Raw genomic sequence first — 14,494 nt, 5'->3', positions numbered from 1 at the left:
AAAAAAATTACTGTTTTTAAAAATAAGTAGAGAAATAAATGTAAGTAAAAATTACTGTTTTAAACAAAGTTACATGAGAATATTTCTGTATTTTAACTAAAGATCTCAGAAACAAGTATACCAGCTTCTTGGAAAACATTCGTCACTTCAATTTTCCCTCTGGAAACCAATCACATTATACGCGTATGGGCCTTAATTTGGAGGTAGCCCGAGGGGCCCCGGTTTGTGAAAGCTCTCTTTATAACATTTCTCTTGTTCTTGACACATTTTTTTAAATAACTTCTCTGCTTGGAGTTCCTGCAAGACACATAGAGTGATTGTTGCGGGGAGACCTTCACCCACATTCATGAGTGGGCATCGGCTGACTTGTTACTCTCTCAGCTGGAGAACAAAGTGGTCCTAGCTCCATTCCCATGAATGAAGGACGGTCCTTGAGATTCCTGGCTTTATCAGAGCATGGGTGTCAGGTCAGCTCCCTACCTCTCAATGACTTGCGGTCATGCCTCCTGTTCTGCCATGGGTGTGACATGCAAAGCCCACACCTGCCTCCACCCTTGGCCTGCATCAGCGTCAGTTCTAGACTTTTTCCCTGGCTGTAAATGACTTCTACAATTTTAGCTCCTGTGGGTTTCTGTCTACGTTTTCTCCATTCTTCCTCCCCCTCCTCTTCTGCCTCCCCCTTTTTTCTCTTTCTTCTTTCCCTCTTTTATTTTGTCTTTTGTTTCTAAAAATAATATATTTTATATTACTCTTACACACAAAATTTAGAGAAAAACATTATAGACATCCATAGACCCATCACCAAAATTAAACCAATAGATAATTTGTCTTTAGTAGCCCTAGACTTCTCTATTGCTGCTTTTTAATTTAAAAGTCATTATTTTATATGTACAGTTAAAACCTTAACCCACATCCATTTCTTTACTTCATTCCACAAAAACAATCATCTCTAGTTTAGTATGCATGTTTTTACTTATTATGCTTTTAGAAGGTATATTTGGACATATAGATAATGTAAATATTATCATATTTTTCAACATATAAATAATGTCACAATACTTATTATATATTTGTTTTCAACTTGTTTTTTGAAACTCAACAGTATTCTGTTGAAATTTTAACAATGGTGATATGTAGATATAGTTTATCCAATGATCTGCCGTGTGATATTTCACTGAATTAAATGAACAAAACTTGCTTACACATTCAGCTTTTGAGGGAAAGTTGTTTTTGTTTCTCATTGTTATAAATAATCCTGCAATAAGCATTCTTGTGCCTGTGTCCTGGTGCGCATAGTTCGGTAGTGTGGAATATGTATGTAGAATGAAGCTGTATATTTGTATGTGAGCATCTTCACATTTACTAGTTATTGCCGAGGTATTTTCCAAAGCGGTTGAGCCAATCTGTACTCCCACCCACAATTTAGATTTCCTCCTATTTCCCATAATCTTCCACATACAGCATTATTAGACTCTTCAACTTTTGCCGATGTCATTTCATAGTGGTTTTAATTTATGTTTCCTGTTTAAGACTGATTTGATATGTTTCCATATATTTATTAGTGACTCAAGTTCCTTCCTTTGTAAATTGCCTGCTCCTCTCTGGGAAGGGACCTCAAACCTGGAGTCTGGTGTGTCCCGGGATTCTATGGCAAAGAAGGGATCTCGATTCGTCCAGTCTTCAGTAAACACATGAATACATTTGGGTTGGTTTTTCTTCCACAATTGCTTAAACCTGTGAGCCAAGAGACATGCAGGTAACATCTCCAAAGAGTCTGGGGACAGACTGATAAGCAGGTGGCTTTTCATAAGCAGGTGGCCATAATGTATGTGTGTATGCACATGTATATGTACATGTGTTTGCATGTCTGTGTGTACATATACTGTAATCATATATTAATAGCTATATTTCTTTTTTCATAATCCTTATATATTACTTCTTGGTTTTCTGCTCCCCTTGACGATAGCAGAGTTGAGATTCTCCACTCTTGCTGGATTATCACACAGTTCCATCTCATTACTGGCAGTGCCTGTGTGCTCTTGAAAGGAAACTTGGCTTCGGTAGGCCTGGAACACACCATAGAAGTAAACTGCCTCCCTTGCTGATGAACTCCAAATGGAAGTTTCTACTCATTTCTGAGTGAGAATATTTTGCCCTCTATTTCTGATGCATAATTTCATTAGCCAAATATGACAACTGGTGAAGTAAATTAAAATGGACACCAGGTCAGCCGGGTGTGGTGGTTCACACCTATAATCCCAGCACTATAGGAGGCCGAGGTGGGTAGATCACTTGAGGTCAGGAGTTCGAGACCAGCCTGGCCAAAATGGCGAAACCCCGTCTCTACTGAAAATACGAAAATTAGCCGGGCGTGGTGGCAGGTGCCTGTAATCCCAGCTACTTGGCAGGCTGAGGCAGGAGAATCGCTTGAACCTGGAAGGCAGAGATTGCAGTGGGCCAAGACCGAGCCGCTGCACTCCAGCCTGGGTGACAGAGTGAGACACTGTCTCAAGAAAAAAAAAAAAAAAGGCCAGGTGTGGTGGCTCACGCCTGTAATCCCAGCACTTTGGGAGGCCGAGGCGGGCGGATCACGAGGTCGGGAGACCGAGACCATCCTGGCTAACACAGTGAAACCCCGTCTCTACTAAAAATTAAAAAAAATTAGCCGGGCATGGTGGTGGGCGCCTGTAGTCCCAGCTACTCAGGAGGCTGAGGCAGGAGAATGGCATGAACCCGGGAGGCTGAGCTTGCAGTGAACCAAGATGGCACCACTGCACTCCAGCCTGGGTGACAGAGCGAGACTCTGTCTCAAAAAAAAAAAAAAAAAAAAAAAAAAAAAGATGGACACCAGCAGGCAGGCAAAGTACCTGAGCACATAAAGCCAGTTAGGTCTCATGAGCCACCTTCACCTTGCTCGATTGGTGAAACAGTGTGAATCTACGTCTCCACCAAATCTCATGTCAACTTGTCATGCCCAATATTGGAAGTGAGGCCTGGTGTGAGGTGATTGGATCATGGGGGCGGGTTTCTCATCGATGGTTTAGCACCATCCCCTGTGTGCTGTCCTTGTGATAGTTAAGAGTTCTTGTGATACCTGGTTGTTTTAAAAGTGTGTGGCACCTTCCCCACCTCTTTCTTGCTCTAGCTCCCTCCATGTGAGATCCCCCTGCCCAACCCCATTCACCTTCCACCATGAGTGGAAGCTCCCAGAGGCTTCCCCAGAAACAGAGCAGATGCCTGCCCCATGCTTCCTGTACAGCCTGCAGAACTGTATGCCAATTAAACCTCTTTTCACTATAAATTACCCAGACTCAGGTATTTCTTTATAGCAACACTAAAACAGCCTAAAAAATTGCAAGCATAAGCAAAACTTGCAATATTTATTGTAAATGCCTATATTTAAAAAAAAATGAAGTTAAGGCTAACAAATGAGAAGCCACCAACTAACTTGTACTTATAAAACTAGAACCTTTCCAGCAAAACAGACCCAATAAGGCAACTGGATAACTATAACTAATCAACAGTATATTTGCGTTACTTCCATGTTTGTCCTATAAAAGCCTCCCCTTGAGTTCCCTTGGTGGAACCCCCAAACCACATCTGGGTTTCGAGCTGCCTAATTCATTAATCTCTGTTTGCTCAAATAAACCCTTTAATCATGTTGTGCTTCACTTTACCTTTTAATACAACAAAACCTTAACTTTACTTATTTCTCTAAGGTTTCCAATTTTTAATTTTTCTCATTAATTTGCTGGAATTTTAATCTATTCTAGAGAGTGTTCTTTTGGTTTGCCGTGTGGTGTGTTATTTGTTTATATATGCATTTATTCATTTAAAAGGTTGTAAATCTTTGGTTCACCTTTTAATTAAGTTAATTAAATTGAACTAGTTGTTCAGTCTTGAGGAAATTACTTGATCTACCATGCCTCAATATTGTCTCAGGAAAAATTATGATAGCAACATTATCTACCTGATAGATACTTTGAAGATCAAGTGAGTTAATATTAACAGAGGGAAGAGAACAAGTCCAGGTCAAAATAAGCACTATATAACAATTTGTTATCATTATTATTAATGGAGTCATTTGGAAAAAAGAAGTTTTAATGTTAATGTAGTCAAAATGCACAACTGATTTGAGGGCAGCGTGTTGATCTTTTGAAATTACTTAAAAAGTACTTCCCTACACTGATGTTAGATCAATATTTTTTATGCTGTCCTCTGAAAGTTTGTACTTGTGCATTTTAATTAATTATTTAATCCATCTGGGACTTGTTTATAATTTTGGTTTTTTTTTTTTTGTATTCCATTTTATCCTTTTTCAAATATAGATAATTATTATAATAATGAATAGTCTGCTTTTCTCACTCATTATTTCATCTTTTTTCATACACAAGATATTCACATATACATGGATTTTTGAGCATCTCTATTTTTTCAGAAAGTCAATATTTGCATCCATACACCAATGTACACTTTTTAAATTGTTATAACTTTGTCCTTAAATTCTGATCAGGTGAAAATGCTTCCTCACCAATGTACACTTTTTAAATTATTACAACTTTGTTCTTAAATTCTGATGAGGTGAAAGTGCTTACTCAGTCTTCTTGGCTTACTTTGGTGCTTTGTTTTTCCTTAGGACTATAATAATGAACTGGTCAATATCTATGTAATTTTATTGAGTTGCATAAAATGTATGAATTAAAATTGTGTTGTATTTATACACCAAGGAAAGAAGAAGTAAGAGCCTTTCTTCCCATAAATAAATATAATATGATAGGGTTCTTATTTTATTTGCGTCATCTTTTATGACTTTTATTAGCATATTTTGTTGGTAATTTTTCTAGGTAGCTCAATAATTTTTATTTCTACAATAAATTAGATATGGAATTTTTTTCTATTACATTTTACAATTAATACTGGCTCACCAAAATACTAATATACATATCTATGTATATACATAATGTTATATATAGTATAGTTGCCATAATGTGTGTATATATGCACATGTATATATGTACATGTGTTTGCATATCTGTGTGTACATATACTGTAATCATATATTAATAGCTATATTTCTTTTTTTATAATCCTTATATATTACTTCTTGGTTTTCTGCTTGGCTAGGACCTGAGCACGACATAGAATCAAATCAACTATAACTGGCATCCTTGCTGTCTTCTTGGCATCAAGAGGAATTATTGTGATGTTTCAACACTAACTATGGCTTACACTGTAATGTTATTAAAGTAAGGTGTTATAGTGTTAAAGAATATAATTTTCATTTCAAATTTGAGACCTCATATAATTTGTTATGAGAGTTGAGAGTTGTTTGAAATTTATCAAATAATATTTCTGAATTGATTAATATAATATATGTTCTTAATTGTGATTATTAGATTGCATTAAATTCCTGTTAAAGTTTATACTACTGTTTAGTAATGACTTATGTTTTTGTACATAGAGGAATTTGCTTTGCTACTATCTTATTTAGTATCCTTGGCATCTATGCTGCCAAGTGAAAATGTCCTAGAATTTTTTTTAACCTCTTTGTAATAAATGTAGATTCTACTAACCTTGTAAGTGAGTTATGGAGCTCTCCTTATTTTTTCCTTTGAAAGAGTTTGTATAACACAAGAATGATATATTCCTTGATATTTTGATAAATGTCATTAAACATATAGCCTGCACATAATTAGTTGGAGGGGGAGAGAGAATAGAAATTTACCAATGACTTTATTTACTTAATGCTTTCAAATCTATCCAGGCTTTCTAGGTTTTTGACTTAGTTTTCATAAGCAATGTTTTTATGGGGATTGTATATTTTATCTAAGTTTTCAGATTTGTCAGCATAAAATAGTTTGTAGTTTCTCATAATTTTTACAGGTTTTTGTATCCATTAATTTGTCACAATTTACAAATTGAATATAGTTTTACAAATTTTCTTCCTTTTTTTTTTTAAACAGAATTTTGGTCTTGTTGCCCAGGCTGGAGTGCAATGGCGCGACCTCGGCTAACTGCAACCTCCACCTCCTGGGTTCAAGCGATTCTCCTGCCTCAGCCTCCCAAGTAGCTGGAATTGCAGGCATGCACCACCATGCCCAGCTGATTTTGTATTTTTAGTAGACACAGGGTTTCTCCATGTTGGTCAAGCTGGTCTCAAACTCCCGACCTCAGGTGATCCACCCGCCTCAGCCTCCCAAAGTGCTGGGATTATAGGTGTGAGCAATTGCACCTGGCCAAAATTTTCTATTCTCTTAATTCATTTTGACAGAGATTATTTAACCATTTTTTTTAAATCAGGTATAATTTTTATTGATTCTTTAGTATTTACTTTGTTTTTTGCTGTTTATTTTTTGTATCTTTATTGTATCTATATATTTACTGAGTTTATTCTTTTATTTTTTTATTTTACTTGAAGTTCTGGGATACATGTGCAGAACATGCAGGTTTGTTACGTGTACATGTGCCATGGTGGTTTGCTGCACCTATAAACCCATAATGCAAGTTTTAAGACTTGCATGCCTTAAGTATTTGTCTTGATGCTCTCCTTCCACTTGCCCCCATCCTCGACAGGCCCCAGTGTGTGATATTCCCCTTCCTGTCTCCATGTGTTCTCATTGTTCAACTCCCACTTATCAGTGAGAACATGTAATGTTTGGTTTTCTGTTCCTATGTTAATTTGCTGAGAATGATGGCTTCCAGCTTTTTCCATGTCCCTGCAAAGGACGTGAACTCATTCTTTTTCATGGCTGCATAGTATTCCATGGTGTATATGTACCACATTTTCTTTATCCAGTCTATCATTGATGGGCATTTGGGTTAGGTCAAAGTCTTTGCTTTTGTAAACAGTGCTGCGATAAACATATATGTATATGTGTCTTTATAGTAGAATTATTTATAATCCTTTGAGTATATACCCAGTAATGGGATTGCCGGGTCAAACAGGATTTCTGATTCTAGATCCTTAAGGAATTGCCACACTGTCTTTCGCAGTGGTTGAACTAGTTTACACTCCCACCAACAGTGTAAAAACGTTCCTATTTCTCCACAGCCTTGCCAACAGCTGTTGTTTACTGACTTTTCAATAATTGCCATTCTAACTGGCATGAGATGCTATCTCACTGTGGTTTTGATTCGCATTTCTCTAATGACCAGTGATGATGAGCTTTTCTCTGTATGTTTGTTGGTTGCATAAATGTCTTCGTTTGAGAACTGTCTGTTCATACCCTTCACCCCTTTTTGATGGGGTTGTTTGGTATTTTTCTTGTAAATTTGTTTAAGTTCCTTGTAGATTCTGGACATTAGACCTTTGTCCGAGGGGTAGATTGCAAAAAGTTTCTCCAATTCTGTAGGTTGCCTGTTCACTCAAAATGCCAAAAGCAATTCCAACAATAGCCAAAATTGACAAATGGGATCTATTCTTAATTTTTAAAACTAGTTTACATAGTTGCTTTTCAATTATAATTCTAACTCCAGTTTCTTTACAGATAAGCTATGTTTTCTTTTTTGGATCTTTTAGGCTTTCGATGTTTTTGGAATTCTGCTATTTCACTAATTCATGTCTAGATGTAGATTTAATTTGATCTATTCTGCTTGGGACAGAATTAGCTTATCCTCCTTTCATTAATTCTTAAAAATAAGTCACCAGTACTTTTTTGAATATGGCCTTTTTGTACTCTCTGTTTTCTCCATGTTGGTTATGAGTCGCACCTTTTCATGCCATTCTCCAGTGTCCTCCTGCTCTCTCACTTCTACTTTCCATCTTCTACCCTGTTTATTCTTCCCTGATAATTTCCTTTATTCTATCTTTCAGTTTACCATTTCTCTTTTCCTGAAGCAAACTATTGGTTCTTAAGTCATCTATTGGGTTATACGTTTTACTTATTGTGTTTTCACTTCTAAACACTATTTTTATTATTTTAATATTTTTTATTTTCTTGGTATTTTGGGATCTTTTATTAGCTTTTAAATTGTGATAATTTTAATTATTTAAAAGCTCTACCCAGTTATGCTATTGTTCTGAATGCCTAGATATGTGCATGTGTGCATGTGTGTGTGTGGGAGCATGTGTGTATCTAGGTCCAAGATGAGATCAGAAAGGACTCGTTACAGTTATTTGGATTTTATTGTAATGTGCAGTGTGTTAATATAAAAATTCATAGCCTTAGTTTTGTTTAAGTAGTTAATAATTATTTACAAACCTTACTGTTCAGTTTATTAATCTAGCAGATTTTACTGTTTTTAAATTATTATTAATTAAATCTAATGGACTGACAGATAACTTTAAAACACTCAGGACCATTTAATTATTTATTTGAATACATTATCTTAAGTATTCCAACTCCATTTTGAGTTTAATGTATTTGTCTCTTTGAAAACTTTACATTTCTGACAAAGTGAAAACATACAATCTAAAGAATAAAATATTCTCAGAAAATAAGATTTTGCAAATCTTAAAAATGAAACGCATGGTTTAATACATCAAGTGATTATAAATGTGTTATGTTCTAAAAATTTCTTAACATTTTTAGTTCAAAATTGTCTTCCAGCAGCCTTTAACCAGGAGCCTGTACAGGAAAACACAGGGTGACATCAGCCTGGTTTTTTTTTTTTGTTTGTTTTTTAAATTTATTTTATTTTATTTTATTATTATTATACTTTAAGTTTTAGGGTACATGTGCACTATGTGCAGGTTAGTTACATATGTATACATGTGCCATGCTGGTGTGCTGCACCCATTAACTCGTCATTTAGCATTAGGTATATCTCCTAAAGCTATCCCTCCCCCCTCCCCCCACCCCACAACAGTCCCCAGAGTGTGATGTTCCCCTTCCTGTGTCCATGTGTTCTCATTGTTCAATTCCCATCTATGAGTGAGAATATACGGTGTTTGGTTTTTTGTTCTTGCGATAGTTTACTGAGAGTGATGATTTCCAATTTCATCCATGTCCCTACAAAGGACAGAAACTTATCATTTTTTATGGCTGCATAGTATTCCATGGTGTATATGTGCCACATTTTCTTAATCCAGTCTATCATTGTTGGACATTTGGGTTGTTTCCAAGTCTTTGCTTTACAACCAAAAAAGAGAATTTTAGACCAATATCCTTGATGAACATTGATGCAAAAATCCTCAATAAAATACTGGCAAACCGAATCCAGCAGCACATCAAAAAGCTTATCCACCATGATCAAGTGGGCTTCATCCCTGGGATGCAAGGCTGGTTCAATATACACAAATCAATAAATGTAATCCAGCATATAAACAGAACCAAAGACAAAAACCACATGATTATCTCCATAGATGCAGAAAAGGCCTTTGACAAAATTCAACAATCTTTCATGCTAAAAATTCTCAATAAATTAGGTATTGATGGGACATATCTCAAAATAATAAGAGCTATCTATGACAAACCCACAGCCAATATCATACTGAATGGGCAAAAACTGGAAGCATTCCCTTTGAAAACTGGCACAAGATAGGGATGCCTTCTCTCACCACTCCTATTCAACATAGTGTTGGAAGTTCTGGCCAGGGCAATTAGGCAGGAAAAGGAAATAAAGGATATTCAATTAGGAAAAGAGGAAGTCAAATTGTCCGTGTTTGCAGATGACATGATTGTATATCTAGAAAACCCCATCGTCTCAGCCCAAAATCTCCTTAAGCTGATAAGCAACTTCAGCAAAGTCTCAGGATACAAACTCAATGTGCAAAAATCACAAGCATTCTTATACACCAATAACAGACAAACAGAGAGCCAAATCATGAGTGAACTCCCATTCACAATTGCTTCAAAGAGAATACAATACCTAGGAATCCAACTTACAAGGGACGTGAAAGACCTCTTCAAGAAGAACTACAAACCACTGCTCAATGAAATAAAAGAGGATACAAACAAATGGAAGAACATTCCATGCTCATGGGTAGGAAGAATTAATATCGTGAAAATGGCCATACTGCCGAAGGTAATTTATAGATTCAATGCCATCCCCATCAAGCTACCAATGACTTTCTTCACAGAATTGGAAAAAACTACTTTAAAGTTCATATGGAACCAAAAAAGAGCCCGCATCACCAAGTCAATCCTAAGCCAGAAGAACAAAGCTGGAGGCATCACACTACCTGACTTCAAACTATACTACAAGGCTACAGTAACCAAGACATCAGCCTGCTGAGACTCAGCTCCACACCCACCATCCTCCATGGGCCGGACTGTATTTCCCAGGATCCCTTCACCCACCCTGATCTGAGCTGGTCACTCTGGGATCCCTGTCTTTCCAGTACCCTGTGTGCTGCAATGGGAAGTGACCACAGGACATGGCTGCTGCATACTGAGCCTGGCAGAGGTTGCCAGGAAAGGCACTAGTGTGATTGTGCTGCAAGTTCAACTATACATGTTCTATACTGAACACCATATTTAATTCAAACAACATCTGACAGACAAACTATGATTATTCAGACATTGGTAGACATTTGGTAGACATTTTCTTGAAAACAAATCAAATGAGCCTGACACTTCAAGGAAAACAACTGACAGTATTTGTAGCCAAGGATAAAATTTAAGTTTTTAAGCCTGAGCTTGACAGCTTCTCAATACTTAAAGGCTTTTCTGATGAGATTGGTGATGGTATTAATAAAGGCAATTTTTTGATATTTTAAAATGAAATGTGTCAAGATTTAGATCTGTAAAACTTAGTGAACCAGTATTTTCCAAATGACCAATGCAGGATGTTACAATTTCATACATGGGTAACAGATCCATCATTCAAAGTACAAAATAGACCAGTGGATTTTAATGTAACAAAGCCTGAAAAATTGATTTATTTGTTTCAGATCCACATCGCAGGAAACTACTGCCTGTCTAGTTTTAGTAGTATTACAGAAAAATATCCACAATTATAATAAGAGGTTATTGCAATGTTTCTCTCTTTTTTTGTAAGCCAGATTTCCTTCATATACTTCAACTGAAGCCACACACACAACAGAGTGAAATGCACAAGCAGTTATTAACATCCAGTTGTCTTCTGGGAAGCCAGACACTCAAGATACTTGCAAAAGGTAAAAGCAAACAATGCCTCTCCTCTCACTGTCTTTTCTTTTTAAAAGTAAAATTACTTTTTACAAAATATGCATTATGTATACACACATGCATTCAGCTAATTGTTTTTTAATAAATAAAAAAGTACAAAATTTCAGATTTTATTGCTAAAATAGTAAATATTAATAGATATAACCTACATATATAAAAGTCTTATGTTTCCCAGCTTTATCGAGATACAGCTGAAAAATAAAAATTATGTATATCTATGATGCATAATGTAGTGTTTTGTTACACGCATACATTACAAAATGATTAAAATAAAGCTAATTACTATATTCATCACCTCATATATTTATCATTTTTTGTTATGAGAACATTTAAGATCTACTCTCTTAGTAATTTTAGGTATACAATACCATATGTTAACTATAATCACTGTGCTGTACAATAGATTTTCAGAAGTTATTTATGTTTTATAATGAAAATTTAGTAATCTTTGATGAACATCTCCCCATTCCCTACCAACCACTTTCCAGTCCCTGGCAACAACATTCTACTCTTTGCTTCCGTGACTTCAACATTTTTAAATTGTACATATAGGTGGGATCATGTGGTATTTGCTTCTCTGGACCTGGCTTATTTTACTTAGCACAATGTTCTCCAGGTTCACTGATGTTGCAAATGACAAGATTTCCTTCTTTTTGATGGTTAAGTTGTATTCCATCTGTGTGTGTGTGTGTGTGTGTGTGTACATGTGTATGTACATTTTCTTTATTCATTCATCCATTGATGGACACTTAGGTTGATTCTACATCTTGGCTACTGCAATGAACATGAAAGTTGCAGGTATCTCCTAATGACAATGAATTTCATTTTCTTTACATGTATATCCAGAAAGTGGATTGCTGAAGCCTACGATAGTTGTATTTTTAATTTGTTGAGGAACCTTTATACTGTTCTCCATAGTGATTGTACTAATTTACTTTCTCAGCAACAGTGCGGTGTTTCCTTTTCTCCACATCCTCGCACTCACTTATTATCTTCTGCCTTTTTGGTATCAGCCATTCTACCAAGAGTGAAGTGCTATCTCATGGTGGTTTTGATTTGCATTTCCCTGATGATTACTGCTGTTGAGCATTTTAAAAATATACCTGTTGGCCATGTGTATGTCTTTTTTTGTAGAAATGCCTTTTCAGATCCTATGCCCACATTTTAAATTGGGTTATTATTTTCTTGCTACTGAGTTGATTGAGTTCCTTATGTATTTTATCAAATGTACAGTTTGAAACTATTTTCTCCCCTTCTGTAGGTTGTCTCTTAACTCTGTTGATTGTTTTGTTGCTATGCAGAATATTTTTAGTTTGATGAAATCCCACTTGTCTATTTTTGCTTTTGTTACTTGTGTTTTGGGGGTCATATCCTAAAAAAATTATTGCTCAGACCAATGTCCAGGAGCTTTTTTCCCATGATTTCTTCTAATAGTTTTACAATTTCAGGTCTTATGGTTAAGTATTTATTTTGAGTTGATTTTTGTATGCAATGTGAGATAAGGGTCCAGTTACATTTCTCTTCATGTGTGTATCCAGTCTTCTCAATATCATTTATTGAAGAGATTGTCTTTACTCATTGTGTGTTCTTGGCATCTTTGTTGAGGAGCAAATGTGTAGATTTATTTCTGGCCTTTCTATTGTGCACCATTCATCTATATGTGTGTTTTTATGCCAGTACCATGCTGTTTTGATTATTATAGCCCTGTAGTATATTTTGAAATCAGATCGTGTGATATCTCCAGCTTTGTTCTTTTTGCTCAAGATTGCTTTTGCTATTCAGGGTCTTTCGTGGTTCCAGACACATTATTATTTCTTTTTTTTCTGTTTTTATGAAAATGCCATTAGATTTTTTATATGAATTGCACTGAATTTGTAGACTTCTCTGGGTAGCATGGACATTTTAATATTAATTCTTCCAATCTCTAAATGTGGGATATCATTCCATTTATTTTATTTATTTATTTATTTGAGACAGAGTTTCGGCCTTGTTTCCCAGGCTAGAGTGCAATGATGCGATCTCAGCTCACTGCAACCTCCACCCCCCAGGTTGAAGCGATTCTCCTGCCTCAGCCTCCTGAGTAGCTGGGATTATAGCTGTCCACCACCATGCCCAGCTAATTTTTTGTATTTTTAGTAGAGACTGAGTTTCACCATGTTGGCCAGGCTGGTCTTGAACTCCTGACCTCAGGTGATCCTCCCATGTCAGCCTCCTGAAGTGCTGGGATTACAGGCGTGAGCCACTGTGCCTGGCCCCATTTATTTTTATCTTTAATTTCTATCATCAGTGTTTTATAGTTTTCAGTATGTATGTAACTTATCTCCACTGTTAAATTTATTCCTAAGAACGTTTTGATGTTACTGTAAATGAGTTGCTGTACTTGATTTCTCTTTTGGATAGTTCATGGTTAGCACATATACATGCTATTGATTTTTGTATGTTGATTTTGTATTCTGCAACTTTACTGAATTTCTTTATTAATTCTCACCTTTTTGGTAGAGTTTTTAGGATTTTCTATATATAAGAATGTGTTATGTGCAAAATGAGAAATCTTTCTTTTCAATTTGGATGGCTTTTGTTTATGTTACTTGCCTAACTGCTTTCGTTAGAATTTTCAGTACTATGTTGAATAAAAGAGGTTATTATTGTCTTATTCCTGATCTTAGAGAAAACATTTTTAGATTTTTACTGTTCAGTAGGATGTTAGCTGTGGACTTGTCATCTATAGTTTTGATAATGTTGAGGTACATTCCTTTTATCCCTAATTTGTTTAGAGTTTTTATCACAAAAAGATGTTAAATTTTTTCAAATGCTTTTTCTACATCTATTGAAATTTTAATATATTTGTATCTGCCTTCTGTTAATGTGATATATCACACTTATTGATTTGCATATATTGAACCGTCCTTGCACCCCAGGAACAAATTATGCTTAAACTTTTTAATGTGCCATTGAATTTGGTTTGTATTTTGTTGAGAACATTTGCATCTATGTTGATCAGAGATATTGGCCTATTATTTTCTTTTCTTGTAGCATCCTTGTCTGATTTTGGTAACAGGACTCGTAAAATGAGTCTGAGAGTGTTTTCTCTTTTTCAGTGTTTTCTACGAGTTTGAGAAAGATTCACATTAATTCTTATTCCAGTGTTTGATAGAGTTCACCAATGAAGTCATAGGGTCCTGGGCTTTTCTTCTTGGAGAGATCTTTGATTACTGGTTCTTGATCTGTTTATATTTTGTGTTTCTTAATGATTCAGTCTTTGTAGATTGTATATTTTTAGGAATCTGTTCATGTTACTTTAATAATTTTTAAGAGGATAGGGTTCTGAAATGAAAATATTTGAGACCTGTAGTTCCAATTAATGACGAATCTAATATCCATTGTTGCCTCTAAAATGCTAGACT

The 14,494-nt window shown here is 35.6% G+C and overlaps 1 long non-coding RNA gene across 1 annotated transcript in view; it reads left to right on the top strand.

The window, feature by feature from the left end:
- The window catches only part of LOC107974600 (uncharacterized), a 181,484-nt gene extending 170,306 nt beyond the window's left edge, over positions 1-11,178 (top strand). The window contains exon 3 of the long non-coding RNA XR_008547856.2: positions 10,946-11,178. This is a non-coding gene — a long non-coding RNA (uncharacterized LOC107974600). The remainder of the gene's footprint in view (positions 1-10,945) is intronic.
- The last annotated feature ends 3,316 nt before the right edge of the window (positions 11,179-14,494 follow it).

This window comes from Pan troglodytes, chromosome 4 (genome assembly GCF_028858775.2).
Source record: "Pan troglodytes isolate AG18354 chromosome 4, NHGRI_mPanTro3-v2.0_pri, whole genome shotgun sequence".
Taxonomy (NCBI): Eukaryota; Metazoa; Chordata; class Mammalia; order Primates; family Hominidae; genus Pan; species Pan troglodytes.
This window is presented reverse-complemented; position numbering and strand designations above follow the sequence as displayed.